The sequence below is a fragment of the Chiloscyllium punctatum genome, chromosome 23, assembly GCF_047496795.1.
Source record: "Chiloscyllium punctatum isolate Juve2018m chromosome 23, sChiPun1.3, whole genome shotgun sequence".
Taxonomy (NCBI): Eukaryota; Metazoa; Chordata; class Chondrichthyes; order Orectolobiformes; family Hemiscylliidae; genus Chiloscyllium; species Chiloscyllium punctatum.
Window position 1 is genome coordinate 35,914,025 of NC_092761.1, and position 21,014 is coordinate 35,935,038.

The 21,014-nt window shown below is 45.8% G+C and overlaps 1 long non-coding RNA gene across 1 annotated transcript; it reads right to left on the reverse strand.

The window, feature by feature from the left end:
• Positions 1-14,433: 14,433 nt before the first annotated feature.
• On the reverse strand, positions 14,434-19,027 carry LOC140493973 (uncharacterized). Its single transcript, XR_011963816.1, has 3 exons — positions 18,926-19,027; positions 16,193-16,275; positions 14,434-14,460 (listed from the first exon to the last, which is right to left on the reverse strand). It is a non-coding gene; the product is annotated as an uncharacterized lncRNA (long non-coding RNA).
• Positions 19,028-21,014: the final 1,987 nt, after the last annotated feature.

Genomic DNA, 21,014 nt, shown 5'->3' on the forward strand with positions numbered 1-21,014 from the left:
GTGTGGACTGGCTGGGCCGAAGGACATGTTTCCACACTGCAGGAAATATAATCAAATCAAATCAATGAATCTGACTCGGAAACTCCTGGGTGTTGGTGAATCCTCCCCCACCTTCCAGGGTTTCCTTCTTGGTCAGACCCACATTGATTTTTTTTCCAATCTGGAACCTCTTATTTATTTCCCCCATACCGACCCTCTGATGAAAACCATCCTGCACACACTGGACAAATCATAACTGGTTGAACAAAAATAAGCCAAATTAGAACTTTAATTGCAGGCCCACCTTTGTTCCTTTCCATAACATTCCTGAATCTTCACCCGAGTTCTGATAACTTTCTGCAAAATACTCCCCCCAAAGATACGCCGACTACTTGTCACGATACCAGGGCAGGGACCATTCCCCTGGGTCCTGTTCTCAGAGGGAGGAAGGGAGGGAGCAGCCAATGACAGATTAATCCCACACATCCACAGCCTCCCTCGCTGGCACTGACCCATACTGCACATACGTCAACAATTGGCCAGCACTGCGCCCGAGCACTGGTCTCCCCTCCTAAAGAGCATGCTCCAGATCACACAGGTGCATAGGTGATTGACAGCAGCTGTGCCCAATAGAGTGGAGGGGGCGGGGCTGCAGGACTGGGACAATGGGATTGTAAACAATGAATGAATGTGGAGGACACTGGGGGATGGATAGGTCAGTGAGGGACAGGAGCAGTGCAGCAGCAGGAGGGGATCCTGGACAAACTGAGCAATGGGAGAGTCTGACAGGAGAGAAACTACAGGATGGTTCTGTTTGGAGGCTCAGGCAGGGACAGCTGGGAGACTGAATGGCCTGGTGGCTTGGCCACGTTTTCTAATCAACCTCTTCAAAGCTGCTGTTACCAAACTCTGAACCCGATTCTCTTGGTCCAGAGGTAAGGACACTACCACCATTTCTTGGTGGGCTAGTGGAAAGAAGGGAAGGTTTTTCTCAATCTCACTCACATGGAAACTCCATGAGCTCCTCCCACTTACTATCTATGGTAGGGATGGAGGAAACAGAGCAGATGGGAGGGAGTTTAGGGATATAGGGACTGCCTTTCAGTTGGAACTCATCTGTGTTGGTGATATTAACAAGACTCAATACACAGTCACCAACACAAAGCTGGAGTACGTGAACTTTATCCAGAATATTAACACCCATAACTGGGTGACGCAGACCCCAATGTACAGAGTTAAGTCCTGGATATTAATAACTGCTTTGTGTGTGAGAAATCACGTCTCATGAACTTGTGTAAATTGTTTTGAAGTAACAACAAAGAGGATTGATGAGTACAAAGCGGTGGAAATGATCTACATGGACTCCAGTAAGGCATTTAACAAGGTTCCCCATGGGAGACTGGTTAGCAAGGTTAGATCTCTTGGAATACAGGAGAACTAGCCATTTTGATACAAAACTTGTTCAAAAGTAGTGGTGGGAGGTTGCTTTTCAGATTGGAGACCTGTGACCAGTGGGGTGTCATAAAGGATAGGTGCTGGATCCACGAAATTTCATAATTTATATAAATGATTTGGATGTGAATATAGGAAGTATTGTTAGTAAGATGACACCAAAATTGGAGGTGTAGTGGACAGTGAAGAGGATTAACTTAGATTACAATGGGATCTTGATCAGATTGTTGAATGTGCTGAGGACTGGCAGATGGAGTTTAATTTAGATAAATGTGAGGTGCTGCATTTAGGAAAAGCAAATATTAGCAGGGTGTATAATTTTAAGGTCCTCGGGAGTGCTGCTGAACAAAGAGACCTTGGAGTGCAGGTTCATAGCTCCTTGAAAGCAGAATCGCAGGTAGATAGGATAGTGAAGAAGGTGTTTAGTATGCTTTCCTTTATTGGTCAGAGCACTGAGTATAGGAGTTGGGAAGTCATATTGCGGCTGTACAGGACATTGGTTAGGTCACGCTCGGAACATTGCGTGCAATTCTGGTCTCCTTCCTATCAAAACAATATTGTGAAACTTGAAAGGGGTCAGCAAAGTATTACAAGCATGTTGCCAGGGTTGGAGGATTTGAGCTACAGGAAGAGGCTGAATACACTGTTTTCCCTGGAGCGTCAGATGCTGATGGGTGACCTTATAGAGGTTTATAAAATCAGTAGGGGCATGGATAGGGTAAATACACAAGGTCTTTTCCCTGTGGTAGGGAAGAGGCATGATGGGGATGGGATACAGAGGGGGGGGGGGGGGTCCGAGAGTGGAGGGTGATGGTTATTTTGTAGATCTACAACACAACCCTGTTCCTGTTTTCTCCCCTCCCCTTCAATCCCTCTGAAGGGCTCAGAACAAGGGCATAGTCGCTGGAATGTAGAGCTTCAGGGTGACCAAGTGCTGAAGGTTGCATTTGGGGCGCTGACCTTTATTGGTCTGTGCACTTATAATAAATAGACCTGGGTTCAATTCCACTGTCCTGGATTCATGTCTGTGGCTACAGACGCGCCTGTCTCTGACCCTGACTACTGGATCCCCTGTCACTATGGGTCTGCCATTCGCCTACCTCCAGTTCTGCGCAGCGGAGCTATCTGTGGTGTCATGAACCTGGCTGTTGCTGATTTCCCCTGAGAGTCCACCCAACCTGATTCCCCCCTTATCGAATCCCAAGCGGTGCACAACATCTATTTGAGAAGGGGAATGATCACTGGGGGGTCCTTAACTTCCTTCCTGAGCCTTTTACTTGATCTGATGTTCACCCATTCCCTTTCTGCCTGTGTAATCCTCACCTGCAGTGTGACTAACTCACTAAAAGTGCTGTCCATAACATTCTCAATATTGCTCCACAGTGAGTCCAGGTCTGAAAAGCAGTTTCCCAGCAGTTGCAGATGGGCACTCTTCCTGCACACATAGCCGTCACGGACACTGGAAGCGTCCCTTATTTCCCACATTGTGCAAGAGGAGCACACCACTGGTCTGAGGTATCCTGTCACAACGTCTCTCTAGTTTGAGCTAGTCACTCCCATTAAGAGAATTGAAATGAGCTGGCAACCTTCCTTCATTTCAAACATTTCCATTATAATATAAAGCCATGATCTTTACTTAAGCTAACATTTTACACTTTTAAAAACGTTTTAAAAAACCTCAGCCGGTATCGCTTACAACTTGGCTGTTCCCACTGGGAACAAGTGAATTTCTGAATGGCCTGAACTAAAACTGAAGCTGTAGGTCACCTTCCCCCTGTCTCCCCTCGCTCTGTTTTCAACCAACTCCAAAACACACTCATTGAGCCAAGCAGCCCTCACAGTGCAGCCCTGTCATTTTCATTGTCTGCTCACACCTACACTGCCCTCAGCCTCCTGTACTGTTCCAATGCATCTCAATGGGAGCTCAGGAACAGCAGCTCACCTTTCAATTCAGCCATTTGTAACCCCAGAGTCAACATGGACTTCAGCAGTTTCTGAATGAACAGACAGTTGTCAGAACCTGGGACATTTCACCTGAAATGGTGCTGGAATTTGAGTCCACAAGGAATTTTAATGAGAAGTTTGTAGGGAATTGAAAATAAGGAGTTTACAGGTTAACATCATGAAATGGGTGATTGGGTCTAAATCTGACCGTTCCTATAGAGAGATGAGGTGTAATTTGGATAAATCTGTGCTCCCTCTCAGGCCAATACCTTCTTCCACAGCTGCAGGGCCCAGAATTGAGCACAAACCCCAAGGGTGATCCAACCACAGTTTGAACATCTTTCTTCTTTTTGCTTGAAAAAAAAGATACTTGCCCTCAGACAGAACAGACAAACCTTTCTCCTTCCACAGTTAAATGTCAATGGTATTCAGATCCTGATGACCCTGCTGATGATAGAAAATTGCTTTGGAGATCCCCGTCTCAATTATTCTCAATTAATATCCTATAAAATGAATTCACAAAACAAAACTCACAGTCAGTGCAGGCTGAACAGTAAAGACAAATATTTCTCTTGGTATGTGTTGGATGTGTAGATGCTCCTCTTCAAAATGCCCGCCCCCACCCAGGCAGAGGACATGTCCATGCCCCAAATAAAGATGGTGGCCATAACCCAGGAACTATCACCGCCTGAGGTGCACAGCCATTTTCCCATTTGCTGTAAACGTGGGACCAAGAGTTTCTAATTCAGGCCCAACTACCTGTTCAGGGTGTAATTAAACCCTCCCAGTCTCAACTGGATCCAACTCCCCTTTCCAGTTTCCTCCTCCTGCACACACCAAGGGTCATTCTAGGTCCAGTGACCCTTCCTCAGAACCGACAACAGCTGGGAAAATTAGAATCCCTACAGTGTGGTAACAGGCCATTCGGCCCAACAAGTCCACACCCACCCTCTGAAGAGTTTCTCAACCAAACTCATCCCCCGACCCTATTATTCTACATTTCCCCTGACTAATGCACCTAACCTATACATCCCCGAACACTACGGGAAATTTAGTTGGGCCAATTCAACGAACCTGCATATCTTTGGTCTGCAGGAGATAGGGGTTAAAGAGTAAATAATAGGTCGGGATGGAGCCCAAAAGAGACAGTAACATTTGGAAAGACAAAGGAGTGGATAACAATCTGGCTGGAAGGGTGTATAGCTGTTAATGGAGGGGACAGGAACCTGTGTCTGGCAGCATCTCAGTGGAGGTGCTGGAAATGGCAGCTGATGATCTACATTCTGCTGCAAAACAGACCCCAACCTTCCAGTTGCCTGTCACTTTAACATACGAGTGTGTTCCCTGGCCAACATCTCTGTCTCATGCTTACTGCAGTGTTCCAATGAAGCTTGATGCAAGCTGGCAGAACACTCCAGGACATACCAAATCACCCCGTATTTCAAGGACTGCAATTTCCCCTCCCATGTGGTCAACAATACTCTCCAGTGTATCTCCACCACTTGCCACACCTCTGCCATTGAACCACACCTCTCCAACTGCAACAAGGATAGATTCCCCCAGTTCTCACCTTCACCCAGATACAATGCATCATCCTCTGTCATTTCCACCACCTACAATCAGATCCCACCAGAGATATATTTCTCTCTCCATTCCTTTCAGAATTCCACAGAGACATTCCCTGTGAATTCCAAGTCAGATCCATGCACCCCAACAAACCCAGTCCCAGCCCCTTCACTTGCCAATGCAAGACGTGTAAAATCTGTGCCCACACCTCCTCCCTCATTTCCAAAGGACCCTTCCACATCCAGCTGAAATCTCATCTTCCCCATTGGATACCTTTAACCAGAGAATCAAAGTTTCCTCATCGCCCCTCCCCTGCCTTATCCCAGACACAACCCTCCAACTCGACACCACCCTCTTGAACTGTCCCACCTGTCCATCTTCCTTTCCAATTATCCACTCCACCCTCTCTCAATTACCCTCCACCTACATCTACCTTCCTAGCCTTCCTAGCTCCCTTCCCACCAACCCCACACATCCCTCTTATTTATTTCTCAGGTCTCTTACTACTCCCCCCCCTCCAATCCCGACATTCCTGATGAAAAGAATATGTCCAAAACGTCGATTCTCTTGCTCTTGAGATGCTGTCAGACCTGCTGAGCTTTACCTTTTGGTTGTTGTGTGAGATTTACAGCATCTGCAGTTCTTTTGGTTCTAATTTACCAGGAATTTCTAATTCAGGTCTAGCATCCTAAAACCGTGCATTTATAAACCCTCCCAGTCCACAATAGCTCCATTTCTTCCCCAGACTTTACAGTCTCTCCCACTCCCTTCACACTCACTAGGTCCCCCCTCACCATGTCACTGCGCCTGCACAGCTTATGGCCACGTGTTCGCCTGCTGGACCCATCCCAATTCACTCCCATTGACTGGAGGATCACGCCAATTCTCCTATTGGTCTGAAGCTGCTGTCAAGCACCCGGGCCCCATTGTGACATGAGAGGGCTCCTCCCAAGAGCATCGGATGCTGGGGTGGTGACCTCATAGAGCTTTATAAAAGCATGAGGTGTATGGATGGGAAAAATAGACAACGTCTTTTCCCTGGGGTGGGGGAGTCTAGAATGAGAGGGTGTAGGTTTAAGGTGAGGGGGAAAGATTTAAACGGGACCCTAGGGATAACTTTTTTCACACCGAGATTGGTGCATGTATGGAATCTCCTGTTCAGGGAAGTGGTGGAGGCTTGTACAATTACACCATTTGGCATCTGGATGGGTATGTGAATAGGAAGGGTGTAGAGAGATATGTGCCAAATGTTGGCAAATGGGACTAGATGAGGTTGGGATATCTGGTCGGCATGGACCAGTTCGACCAAAGGGTCTAATTCCATGCAGTAGGTGTCTACGGCTCTGCCCTGTGATGAGCTTCTTCATTCACAGTGAATGGGGCAGTAACACCGAGCACAGAGGTTTGGGGCTATTCAGCCCATTGGGGCTGTACTCTCCCCCTCTGGAGATGGTGCCAGTCTATCGCAACTCACCTCCCATTTGTCTGTAGTCCTCCAAATCCTTCCTTAAAAATGTTAAATTCCAAATTTGTTTTGACAATAACTACTGATTCTTCATTGAGCTGTTGGTCAAACTGTTCCAGATGCTCAGAACTTAGCGAGTAAAATAATTTTCACATTTTTAACCTGCATTATTTGCCAGTTACCTGAAGGTAGTTACTAAAAATTGTGATGTTAATAATTTCTCCCTGTCTCTCTGTAAATTAAATATCCTGGAAACAAATCTGCTTCTGGTCGAAGTCACTGACTAACCTTCTCAAATCCAAGGAGAATTATCTGACCTTCTGCTAACTCTCCATAAAAGAGAAACCCATCTTAATTTGAGTCGAGACATAAAGATGTACAGCAGAGAAACAGACCCTTCGATCCAACTTGTCCATGCCGACCAGATATCCTAAATTAACCTCATCCCATATGTCAGCTCTTGGCCTATATGCTTCTAAACTTTTGCTAATCACATACAACATCTCAAAGGCATAATTGGGTAATTGTACCAGCCTCCACACTTCCTCTGGCAGCTCATTCCATAAACGTACCATGTTCAGTTAAAAACAATGCTCCTTAGGTACCTTTTACATCTTTTCCCTCACACCTGAAGCCTGTGCCCCCAAGCTTTGGACATACATATCCTGGGAAAAAGACCCCGGGATTTCACCCTATCCATGCCCCTCACAATTGTATCCGATGCTCCAGGGAAAACAGCCCCAGCCTATTCAGCCTCTACCTATATAGCTCAAACCCTCAACCCTGGCAACGTCTTTACGGATCTTTTCCGAACCCTTCCAAGTTTCACAATATCATTCCGATAGCAGAGAGACCAGGACTGAAAGCAGAATTCCAGAAGTGGCTGAATCAATGTGCTGTGCAGCTGCAAAATGACGTCCCAATTCCACTACTCAATGCACTGACCAGTAAAGGCGTATGATTTCACTTTCAAGGAACTATGAACCTGCACTCCAAGGTCTCTTTGTTCAGCAACACTCCCCAGGACCTTCCCATTAAGTGTATAATTCCTGACCTCATTTGCTTTTCCACAATAAAGCACCTCATATTTATCTGAAATAAACTCGATCTGACAATCCTCAGCCCATTTGATTGAAGTCCCATTGTACTCTGAGGTGACCTTCTTTGCTGTCCAGTGCACCTCCAATTTTGATGTTTCCTGTAAACCCACTAACTATACCTCATATATTCAAATAGAAATCAATGATATAAATGATGACAAGCAGTGGACCCAGCACCGATCCTTACACCATATTGCTCATCACAGGCCTCCAGTCCAAAAAGCACTACTCTGTCTCCAACCTTCCAGCCAATTTGTATCCAAATAGCTGGTTCTCTCTGCATCCCATGGTGTCGAACTTGCTAACCAGTCTGTTATGTGGAACCTTTTTGAATGTCTTTCTGAAGTCCAAGTTCGTGATGTATGTACAAAGCCATGCTGACTATCCCTAATCACTTCTTGCCTTTCCAATTACATATAAACCTGTCCTTTAGAATTCCTTCCAACACCTTGTCTGCCACTAACGTCAGGCTTACCAGTGGATTGGTCCCTGGCCTTTCCTCATCACCTTTCTCAAATAATGGCGCCTGTCTTGCAGCACCTCACCTGTGGCTATCGGTGATAGAAATATCTCAGCGAGGGGCCCAGCAATCACTTCCCTAACTTCCCACAAAGATTTGGGATACACCTGATCAGGTCCTACAGATTTACTCAGCTTTATGTATAAGACATCCAGTACAACCTCCTCTATAATATGGATAGTTGTCAAGTTATCACTATTTATTTCTCCAAAGTCTCGCGCTTGAATATCCTCTTTCAGTAAAAGCTGACATGTATTACTTGGATAGTATTTCTCCCACCTTCTCTGGTTCCACAGACAGCCTTGTTGATCTTTGAGGGTCATTATTCTCTGCCTGGTTACTCTTTTGTCCTTCATGTTTAGTAGAATCTCTTTGGATTGTCCTTAAACCTCTTTCCCCCCAAAGCTCTCTCATGTATCCTTTTTGCCCTCCTGTTCTCCCTCAAGTGTACTCCTACTGCCCCTGTAGTCCGAGGGATTGACTCAAACCCAACTGGCTGTACCTGCGATATCCCTCCATCTTTTTGACCAGACCCTCAATTTCTCGAGACACACAACATTCTCGACACCTACCAGACTTGGCCTTAACAGGAACATACTGTCTATGTACTCTTGTTGTCTCATTTTCACAGGACTATGGAGGCAATGGCAAATGAGGACATGGAAATAGTCATTCTCAGGAAAGAGGTAGTGTTGGGAAAGATAACAGCCCAAAAGTACATGGGTCTCCTGGCCATGATGGAATGCATCCCAGGGGACTAAAAGAGATGGTGGAGGGTCTATTGACCTTCCTTGCTAGAGGGATGGTTATGCTGCAGTTGTACAGGGTGCTGGTGAGGTCACACCTGGAGTACTGTGTACAGGTTTGATCTCCTTACTTCAGCAAGGATGTACTGACACTGGAGGGGGTGCGGGGGGGGGGGGTCACTAGGTTGAGTTGGGAGTTGAGAGTGTTGGTGCATGTGGAGAGACTGAATAGACTGGGACTATAATTGTTGGAATTTAGAAGAATGGAGGTTGTATTGGAAAAAATAAAATTAAGAAGGGAATAGAGAAGATAGAAGCAAGGAGGTCATTTCCATTGGGGGGCGGGTCAACCTAGCATCAAAATAAGGGGGTATCTTATTTAGGACAGAGTTGAGGAGGAACTTCTTCAGCTAAAGGTTTATGAATCTGTGGAATTCCTTGCTGAGTGCAGCAGTTGACGTTATCAACTTGAATGTCTTTAAGGCTAAATGTAGATTTGCAAACAGGAAAGGAATTAAGGGTTATGGTGAGAGATCAGGAAAGTGGAGCTGAGGCCATGAAAAGATCAGCCATGATCTTATTGAATGGCAGTGCAGGCTTGAGGGGCCAGATGGCTTACTCCTGCTCTTATTCCTTCTGTTCTTATGTTCCCACTTTCCAGCCGTCCTTTTACCTGGGGGTTGCAAAGAAATATTGAAAGTTCTCACCTTGTACCGTCAAAATTCATATTTGTCCAATTTTGAACACCAACTTTTAGATTTGGTCTATTATTTTCTGTAACTATTTTAAAACTAGTAGAATTATCGTCAGAGAATCTCAAGTGTGGAATCAGGCCATTCGGTCTATCACATCCACACTGACCCTCAGAGCCTCCTCTCTTACCCCTGTAACGCTGCATTTCCCATGGCCAATCCACCTAGTCTGCACATCCCTGAAAACTATGGGCAATTTCACATGGCCAATCCACCCAACCTGCACATCCCTGAACACTGAAGGCAATTTCACATGGCCAATCCACCCAACCTGCACAACTCTGAACATTATGGGCAATTCATCCTGGACTATCCACCCAACCTGCACATCTTTGGACTATGGGAGGAAACCAGAGCACCCGGATGGAACCTACACAGACAACCTCAATAAGGTGATCATCCTGTTCTTATTTGCCAAATCCACCCAAGTAAGTTCACCGGGCGAACTTCCATGAATATAGTCCCTAAGCACAACAATAATATGATCCCTCATCAAAAACACTATTCCACCTTTTCTCTTATCCCCCTTTCTATCCTTCCTCTTACATCTCTTCCCTGGAACATTAAGCTACCTGTCCTGTCCAACCTAAGCCACGTTTCTGTAATACCCACTATATCCCAGTCCCATGTTCAAAACTATATCTTAAGCTCATCTGCTTTCCTGTCAAACCTCTTGCATTGAAATAAATGCAGTGCAGTGCTATCAAAAGGACAGACTGATGGGCAGAGGGGGCGGGATGGCCCTGTTGGTGAGGGATGACGTTCAGTCCCTTGCAAAGGGGGAGACACAGAATCAGGAGATGTAGAGTCAGATTGGAGGGTGGCTAATATTGTGCCAATTTTCAAGTAAGGTGGGAGAGAGAAAACATGGAATTATAGACCGGTTAGCCTGATGTCAGTGGTGAGGAAGACGCTGGAGTCAATTATAAAAGATGAAATTATGGCTCATTTGGATAGCAGTAATAGGATTCGTCAGAGTCAGCATGGATTTACAAAGGGGAATATACTGACTTGGATTGAAAATTGGCTGGCTGACAGGAAGCAAAGAGTAGTGATAAACGCTTCCTTTCAGAATGGCAGGCAGTGACTAGTGGGTACCACAAGGTTCGGTGCTGGGACCGCAGCTGTTTACAATATACATTAATAATATAGATGAACGTATTAAAAGTAATATTAGCAAATTTGCTGATGACACAAAGCTGGGTGGCAGGGTGAAATGTGAGGAGGATGTTATGAGAATACAGGTTAACTTGGTGAGTGGACGGATGTATAGCAGATGCAGTTTAATGTGGATAAATTTTTGGTTATCCACTTTGGAAGCAAGAACAGGAAGGCAGATTACTATCTAAAAGGAGTCAAGTTTGGTAAAGGGGAAGTACAACAAGATATAGTTATTTTTATACATCAGTCAATTAAAGCAAGCATGCAGGTACAGCAGGTAGTGAAGAAAGCTCACTGCATGCTGGCATCATAAAAAGATGAATTGAGTATAGGAGCAAAGAGGTCCTTCTGCAGCTGTACAGGGCCCTGGTAAGACCGCACCTGGAGTATTTTGTGCAGTTTTGGTCTCCACATTTGAGGAATAGCATTGTGGCTATTGAGGGAGTGTTGGGTAGGTTCATGAGGTCAATTCCCGGAATGGCGGAATGATCATATGTTGAAAGATTGGAGGGACTGAGCTTGTATACACTTGAGTTTAGAAGAATGAGAGCGGATCTGATGGAGACCTACAAGATTATTAAAGGGTTGGACACTCTGGAGACAGGAAGCATGTTTCCACGGATGGGTGAGTCCAGAACCAGAGGACACAGTTTAAAAATAAGGGAGAGGCCATTTAGAACAGAGTTGAGGAGAAACGTCTTCACCCAGAGAGTAGTGGACACATGGAGTGCACTACCCCAGAAGGCAGTGGAGGCCAAGTCTCTGGATACTTTCAAGAAAGAGATGGATAGAGCTGTTAAAGATTATGGAATCAAGTGTTACGGAGATAAGACAGGATCAGGATACTGATTGTGGACGATCAGCCATGATCATAATGAATGGTGGTGCTGACTCAAAGGGCAGAATGGCCTATTCCTGCACCTATTGTCTATTGTACCTTGTCAGTCCTACCTCTTTCTGTGCCTTTCCCTTGCCTGTCTAACTTCTCAACTGTACCAGCCTCAGACTTACGTCGTTTCTCACTAGCTCTTGGTTTACCCCCTCGCCCTCACTGGTTTAATGCCCCCCGAATAGCACTAGCAAATCTCCCTGCTTGGATATTAGACACCTTCTAATTCAGGTGTAATCCATCCTTCTTAAGCATGTCAATTCTACACCAGCAGAGATTCCAATGATCCAAAAATGTGAATCTTCTCCCCTGTATCAGATCCTTTGCCACGCATTCATCTGCTCTACCCTGCTATTGCTACTCTCGCTCGCATGTGGCACCGGGAGTAATCCAGATATTACTACCCACAAGGATCTGCTTATTATCCTCCAGGCTAATTTGCTATATTCTCTCATCAGGACTTTAGCCTTTTCTCTTATGCCATTGGTACCAGTGTACAGTGACCTCCCACTGATCATTCTCCCCTTTCAGAATATCCTGCACCCTCAGAACCATCCTTCCCCCAGGCAGTAGGGAGGTACCACCCCATTCTGACGTCTCACTGTTCACAACAGAAACTGCTGTCTGTGCTGCAGACTAGAGAGCCCCCTATCACCATAGATCACGTGGAACCTGATATACCTGACATTACACTAGTAACTTGGCTGTCAGTGCGATATTCCCCTGAGAGTCTGTGACCCCCGATGCTTTCCAAAACAGTATAATTGTTTGAGATGGAAGTAACCACAGGGGACACCTGCACTACTTGCCCTCCACTCCTCCATTTCCGAGAGGAAACCCATCTACCTGACTGGATTGGCAGTTTTCCTACCTTTCTAAAACTGCCACCTATCACAACCCCCGGCCCCTCTAAATTCTTCATTACCTTTAACCATCGCTCCATCTGGTCCATGAAATTCTACAGGATTTGCATCCTCACTTCCTGCAGACAATCAGGATCATTGAAACTTTTCTTAATCTCCTACGTCCAACAGGAAGAGCACATCACTGTATGAATGGCAATCTCTGCACCTTAACAGTCCACAGACCCAGAAAAAGGCACATAGTCTTATAGCTTTACAAAACACTACTCTAGAATAAATTAGTACCAATATTTTACATTAAAAAACTGAATCAAAGTATCATAGGATGTGTACTTAAAGAAATAAGCCACCGTCCTACTGAATGTTGTAGCTTTACTAAAATAAAACAGACTAAGATTTATCTTTGAAGAGACTGAAACCCACTGAGTTCAGTGGCAGATGAACAGCACTAAACAGAACCTTCGGTTAAATTTTTCCATGCCGACCAGATATCCGAACCTAATCTTATCCCTCTTGCCAGCACCTGGGCCATATCCCTCTAAATCTTTCCTATTCATGTCAAGTATCCAAATGCCTTTAAAATGCTATAATTGTCAGCCTCCACCACTTCTGGCAGCTTATTCCATACATGTACCAGTCTCCTCGTGCAAAAGTTTCTCCTTTGTTCCCTTTGTATTGGAATAAATGCAAAATATAACATCTTGAAAAAACAAACGAGGGCAGACTTACACTAATTAAAAACAGGGCCTCGCGTCGTGATATGGAATGAAGAGGCCGTGGGGTTTGGGTCTTTCAAGTCTGTGTCACATGTCGACAGGGTGGTTAAGAAGGTGCTTAGCACACTTGCCTTCATTGCTCAGACCTTTGAGTACAAGAGTTGGGACGTTATTTTGGATGTTGGGGAGGCCTTTTCTGGAATTCTGTGTCCAGTTCTGGTCATGCTGATATCGGGAGGACATTATGTCTTTGGAGCAGATTCAGAAGAGATTTACCAGGATGTTGATGGGAGTGGATAGTTTGAATTATAAGCAGAGGCTGGATAGGCTGCGACTTCTTTCAGTGGCGCGCAGGAGGCTGAGGAGTGACCTTATTAGACGTTTCTCAAAACATGGAGGGTTGGTATCAGTAACGTGAACAGCTGGTGTCCTTTCCAGGACGGGACACGATTCAAGACTGGGTACATACCTTTTAAGGTGACAGCAGAACGGCTTTAAAAAGGCGTTTGGGAATTTTCTTTTATTTTTGTTCAGACAATGGTTTCTGTGTGGAATGAACTATCAGAGGAAGTGGTAGTTGTGAATCAGATTACAATTTTAGGGTGGCACGGTGGCTCAGTGATTAGTACTGTTGCCAGGACCCCTGGTTCGATTCCAGCTTTGGACAAAGTCTGTGGGACTTGCACATTCTCCCAGTGTCTCCATGGGTTTCTTCCGGGGCTCCAGTTTCCTCCCTAATGAGAGAGCAGCCCTATGGTCTGGTAGGACAATGCTGCCTTTACCTTTTACACAGTGATGCCACTGTGTCTCTGGGATGGGGAGAGGGAATGCTGAAGGTAGTGGGTGGGACACCACTCAGACACAGTGCTTTGTCCTGGAGGATGGTCACTTTCTTTAATAGTGTTGGGGGCTGCACTGATGCAGGCAAGTGGAGAATGTTCCAACACAATCCTGATGTGTGCCTTATAGAGAACAAACAGACATTGGGGAATCAGGGGTTTGGGGAAACTGAGGTGTTCTCCTTGTAGCAAAGGCAATTGCGGGAAGCTGTGACAGAGGGGTTTAGAAAAGTTACACGTTATAATAATAAACCTTACACCCATCAGCTCATTATACAAGGATTACAGGACACACATTAAAGGTTTGGGAAGATTCAAAGGAGAACGTTTATGCAGCAAATGGGTTTCAGATGGAATACAATACTCACACACAATGTAAATATCCAGGTCCTGATGAATTGACTAATTCAATCAGAGTTAGGTGTTACAATGACTGAGGTTACCATCTGAATGTCCACCTGTAGTATCCTGTAATACAAGTTTATAAAACCCATCATTGTCAGTTTAGGTTAGAAACTTCGCACCATCCCCTCCTCCTGGCCCAGGATGACTGGACACATTACCCCTTGTGGAGGTCAGCAGTCAGTTCAGGTGGAAATTTATGTGGGTTTCTAGGAGTTTCCACCTTGGGACTTCATGTGATTGAACAGGGCAGATCTTTGACACATGGGACAGAATATTCCAAGAGTCAGTGAGATATGGAGAGCAGGATTTGCTTCCTTTTCTTTCCTTCCATGCTGCTGCTGTGCTTCATAAAAAAGACATGGGGTGTGAAAGGCTCATGCAGCTCGATGGGCAAGTTGCCTCAATTCAGACCAATGGGCAGCAAGCTCCTCCCATACAGTATCTCTAAAAACAGAGCAACTCTGCATGCTTCACACTGCCCAGTGCTCCCAGTAAATGTTTAGAAGAATGGGTGGGGAACTCCTGGAAAAGGCATAACTGTAAAGTTCTAAGAGGATTGTGAAGAGAGAGAGATGCACAGGAGAAGGGGGCAACAAGTTGTCAGATGGAGTATAATTTGGGAAAAAGTGAAGTCGGTCATTTTGGAGGGGATAATAAGAGAACGGAGTGCTATTCACATAGTGGAAACTGTAGAAAGCTGCACCACAAAGGGATCGGGGGTTATTTGTGCAGGAAACACTGAAAGCTAGCAGATTCTGGGTCAGTCACGAAATCAAGGGTTCATTTCAGATTCATCAAGTTTAAGGTAACACTGACATGGGTAAGGGGTTTCAGTAGCAATGGAGATAGGGTGAGGTGGAGACAAGCAACATTTTAGAGATTGGAATTCCTGGTGTTTGTGATTGCATAGATGTCTGATCAGAAGGTCACCTTGGGGTTACAGATATGACAGCAATGTTGTGAAGAGTCTAGTTCTATCTCAGACTGCACCCAGAGAGAGGGAGGGGCTCAGAAGTAAGAGAAAGGAATTTGTAATAGCAACTGAAGGTAATGGGTTTAACCGTAACAATGTTTCTTTGGAGGAAATTGCAGTTAATCGGGTAGTGGGAATGTGATAAGCAGGTTGGTAACTGAGCAACAGTGGAGCAATGGAGAGGGATGGTGGGGAAGGAGAGCTGGACATCGTCAGTGTACATGTGAAACCTCACACTGTGTTTTTGGACAATGTCACTTCCTGGCAGTGTGTAGGTGAGAAACAGGAGGGACCAAGGATAGATCCTTGAGAGACACCAAATACAAGGAATTCAGAAATGAAAGGGAGAGTGGAGATGGAGCAGGATTTACAAATGATGGTGAGGTCAAATGTTAGTTTTTTTGGCAGAATGGATGAGAAGGACATAACCAGAAAAGATAGACAGACAGAACAAGGAACAATACCTGTGAATTGGGGAGGGGGAGTGATGAGGAGGAAACAGAGTTGGAATATCTGTAGTTTAGTGAGACTAGTAAAAGATCAAGGTGAGCTCTCATAAGGCTTGACAAGAGACTGGAGAAAGATGTAAGTTTGGGACAAAAATCAGGAACACCATGTGAGGCAGCTTGTCTCGGTGGCCTAGTGGGAGGGAGAGAAGCAGCAGAGGCAGCTGATCAGATTGTCTCAGTCTTAGTGACAGAGAAACTCAATGTGCGCCTTGCTCTTGTTGTTGGAGGGAAGGATGAAGGAGACATGATGATGGACAGTGTTTTACAAAGAAGCAAAACCAGGGTTAGTGATATTTAAAATGAATGAACAAACCTAATGTATTTAACTTTTATCCAGAATATTAAAATGTACAACTGAAGTCCTTGTTCGAATCCCAGCTCGGCAGATGGTAGAATCTGAATTCAAGAAAAAATAATGAATTAGGAATCTCCTGATCTCCATGGAACCATTGTCAATGGCGAAAAAAATCCTGCCAACCTGACAGTTGGCCAACAAGCTACTCACTGTATTAATCACTGCAAAGTCTCAACAAAGGAATGAAACTGGATGGACCACTCGGCATCTAACAAGGCATTAGGAAATACAACCACAGAATCAGCCCTCCCGACTCTGCAACATCCTGCTCACTAACATCTGTGTTTTTTTGTGCCGAGCTGTCTCACAGACTAGGCAAGGAACAGCCTGACAAAGTCATACTCACAGAGTAACCCCTTACAGATAATGGTCAGACACCACAATAACCATCCCTAGATAGAGTGTGATGATGGAGAAGTACAACAGGTCAGGCAGCATCTGAGGAGCAGGAGAATCGATGTTTTGAGCCTGAGCCCTTCATCAGCCTGACCTGCTGTGCTTTTCCAGCACCACACTCTCGACTCTGATCTCCAGCATCGGCAGTCTTCACTTTCTCCTGAAATCTCTGGATATGTCCTGTCCCACCAGCAGGACAGACCAGGCAGAGGTGATGGCACAGTAGTGTACACACAGGAACCATTTGCCTTGGGAGTACTTAGCATTGACTTTGGACACCAGGAAGTCACATGGCTCCTGCTAATTACCATGTACCGTGCTCCCGCAGCTGATGAATCAGTGCTCCTCCACGTTGAAAAACACTTGGAGGAAGCACTGAGGCAATAAAATGGTGACAAGCCTACTCTGGGTACAGGATTTGAATGTCCTCTACCAAGCGTAGCTCAGCAGCAGGATTACTGACTGAGCTGGTCGGGTCCTCAAGGACATAGCTGCTCAACTGGGTTTGCAGCAGGCGGTAACGGAACCAGCAAGAGGGAAAAAACATACTACATCTTATCAGTATGAATCAACCAGCAGCAAATACATCTGTCCATGACAGTATCGATAAGACCGACCATCCCACAGTCTTTTTGGAGACAAAGCCTTACCTTAAAGTTGAGAAAAAACTCCATTGTGCCGAGTGGTACTATCACCGTGCTAAATAGGACAGATGTAGGAACTCAAACTGGATCTCGCTGAGGCACTGTGGGATAACAACAGCAGCAGAACTGTACTCCCGCACAATCTGTAATCTCATGGGTTTGTAAATCCTGCTCTCACCCATCACAATGGACAGGAAAGGACGGCATGCCATGAGCAGCTCCAGACAGACCTAAAAATGAAGTGCCAACTTGGTGAAGCTACCAAGCAGGACTACCTGCACATCAAACAGCATCAGCGGCAAGCAACTGAGCTAAGTAATCCCATAGTCAATGGATCAGATCAGAGCTCTGCAGTTCTGCCACACCCAGTTGTGAATGGTAATGGACAATTAAACAACTCTTTGCAGGAAGCACCACAGATATCCCCACCCTTACTGATGGAGGGGTTTCACACATCCATGCAAAAGACAAGATGACAGCATTTGCAGTAATTTTCAGCCAAATGCAAAGTGGGATGATCCACGTCAGCCTTCTCCAGTGGTTCCTAACGTCACAGATGTGAGCTTTAAGCCAGTTCAATTTAGTTCGAACAATATCGAGAAATTGTTAAGTAGTGTAAAGGCTATGGGTCCTGCTAATAGTCTGGCAATAATACTGATAGATTGTGCTCCAGAACTTGCCACCCACCAAGTCACGTACCGCTCCAGCACTGGCATCGACCGACAATGTGGAACATTGCCCAGGGATATTCAACACAAAAACACAGGGCAAATCCAACTCAAGCAACTTCCCTCTGTCAGTCCACACTCGATCAGCAGTAAAGTGATGGAAGATGTCATCAACAGGGCTATCAAACAGCAGCTGCTCAGCAACAGCCAGCTGAGCTACACTCATTTTAGGCTGCACCAGGGCCACTCAGCTCCCGATTGTGTTACTGCCCTGATTCACAACCTGACAACCAGCTGAATCCCGGAGGTGAGGTGAGGGGAACAGCCCAGTCCCACTCCAACACCACTATATCAAGGTGATTCCACCCTCATCTCAGCTCATATACTGAAACTCTCATCCATCGTGTGTCATCTCAAAACTTAATTATCCAAACACACTCCTGGCCAGCCTCCCAAATTCAACCTCCCTGTAATCTCAAGAAAAAAATGAAAGCTCTATCGCCCACGTGCTCACTTCTCCCCAAACATGTTGATCTGTCAAAAGGCTCCTATTCATAAGCAACAACAATTTAAAATTCTCATTCTTGATTTGATTCCTGGCTGTTATCATCTCTAGCTCCCTGCACCACACATCCTTTATTGAGGTCTCAACCCATTTTCTTCGAGACTCCCAACGATTGGTTAATTCATTACTTCAACTGTGTAGCTGATTCTACAGTTACTAAAGCAACATGGTCTGGAACTTACAGACAAAACCTCACAGGTCTGCTTTTCACCTTTAAGAAATCCCTCAAAGCCTGCTTTTTGGCAATGCTTTTGGTCACCTGTCCTAAAATCTCCATCCCTGGCCTTATTTCTAAAGTTCTCAATTACATTTTTGTGAAATTATAAGCATGATCATAAAACTACAAACTGTTCTTGATTTGGACATTATCTTCAAATAATCACTGTTGCTGTAATGAATAATCTGTAATGTCTCTTACCCAACCACATTGTGGGAGCACCTTCACCACACAAACTGCAGCTGTACAAGAAAGTCAAACATCACCCTCTCCACAAGCAACAGGGCTTTGGCATTAATCACTGGTATCTGTGGAAGGAGAAACAAAGTTAATGTTTCAGGGAGTGCAAAATGGATTACAGGGAATGAAAATGGTTCAGAATTTGATTATCAGAAATGGATGGAAAATACACTTGCTTATTGGAAAAAAGAATTCTTGACTGTCAAAAATGCTCAAGAAAAAATAATCTGGGCAAACAATTCTTCCGTTGCCTCCATGTCCAAGATTACTTTCACAATCAGGACTCCTGCCCACATTCCAAGGACCCCTTCACCCACCTCCAACACACTGCATCCACCTGGACACCCCGTGCTGGCCTATTACCTGCCCTCGACCTTTCATTTCCAACTGCCGCCGGGACATTAGCTGCCTTAACCTGTCTACCCCCCTCCCCCACTCCAACCTCTCACCCTCACAACGTGCAGCCCTCCAATCCCTCTGCTCCAATCCCAACTTCACCATTTTGCCAGCAGATAAAGGGGGCGCAGTGTTAGTCTGGCGCACTGACCTTGACACTGCTGAAGCCAAATGCCAACTCGAGGACACCTCTTCTTACTGCCCCCTCGACCATTACCCCACCCCCATCACCAAACCTTCATCTCCCAGACCACACGGAACCTCATCAACTCAGGAGATCTCCCACCCACAGCTTCCAACCTCATAGTCCAGGAACCCCGCACTGCACGGTTCTACCTCCTTCCCAAGGTCCACAAGCCTGACCACTCTTGCCGACCCATTGTCTCAGCATGCTCCTGCCCCACTAAACTCATCTCTACCTACCATGACACTGTCCTATCCCCCCAGTCCAGGAACTCCCCACATACGTTTGAGACACCACCCACGCCCTCCACCTTCTCCAAAACTTCTGTTTCCCCAGCTCCCAATGCCTCATCTTCAACATGGATATCCAATCCCTCTATACCTCCATCCGCCATGACCAGGGCCTCCAAGCCCTCCATTTTTTCCTCTCCCAACATCCCCAACAGTACCCTTCCACCAACACTCTCATTCGTTTGGCCGAACTGGTCCTCACCCTTAACAATTTCTCCTTCGAATCCTCCCACTTCTTCCAGACCAAAGGGGTAGCCATGGAAACCCGTATGGGCCCCAGCTATACCTGTCTCTTTGTTGGCTACATAGAACAGTCGATCTTCCGTAATTACTCCCCAGTCCACTACATTGATGACTGCACTGGCGCCACCTTGTGCTCCTGCGAGGAGGTTGAGCAATTCATCAACTTCACCAACACATTCCACCCTGACCTTAAACTTACCTGGACCATCTCTGACACCACCCTCCCCTTCCTAGACCTCTCCATCGCCATTAATGATGACCGACTTGACACTGACATTTTTTACAAACCCACCGACTCCCACAGCTGCCTGGATTACAGCTCTTCCCACCCTATCTCTTGTAAAAATGCCATCCCATATTCCCAATTCCTCCGCCTCCACCGTATCTGCTCCCAGGATGATCAGTTCCACCACAGAACACACCAGGTGGCCTCCTTCTTTAGAGACTGCAATTTCCCTTCCCGCGTGGTTAAATATGCCCTCCAATGCATCTCGTCCATATCCCGCACCTCTGCACTCAGACCCCACCTTCGACCCCACTAACCTTCGCATAAACCAAATCATTCGCCGACATTTTCACCACTTCCAAACAGACCTTACCACCAGGGATATATTTCCCTCCCCACCCCTCTCCGCCTTCCGCAAAGACCGTTTCCCCCATGACTACCTGGTCAGGTCCACGGCCCCCAAAATCCCACCCTCCCATCCTGGCACTTTCCCCTGCCACCGCAGGAACTGTAAAACCTGTGCCCACACCTCTTCCCTCACCTCTATCCAAGGCCCTAAAGGAGCCTTCCACATCCATCAAAGTTTTATCTGTGCATCACTATTATCATTTATTGTATCCATTGCTCCCGATGCGGTCTCCTCTACATTGGGGAGACTGGACACCTCCTAGCAGAGCACATTAGGGAAGATCTCCGGGACACCCGCATCAA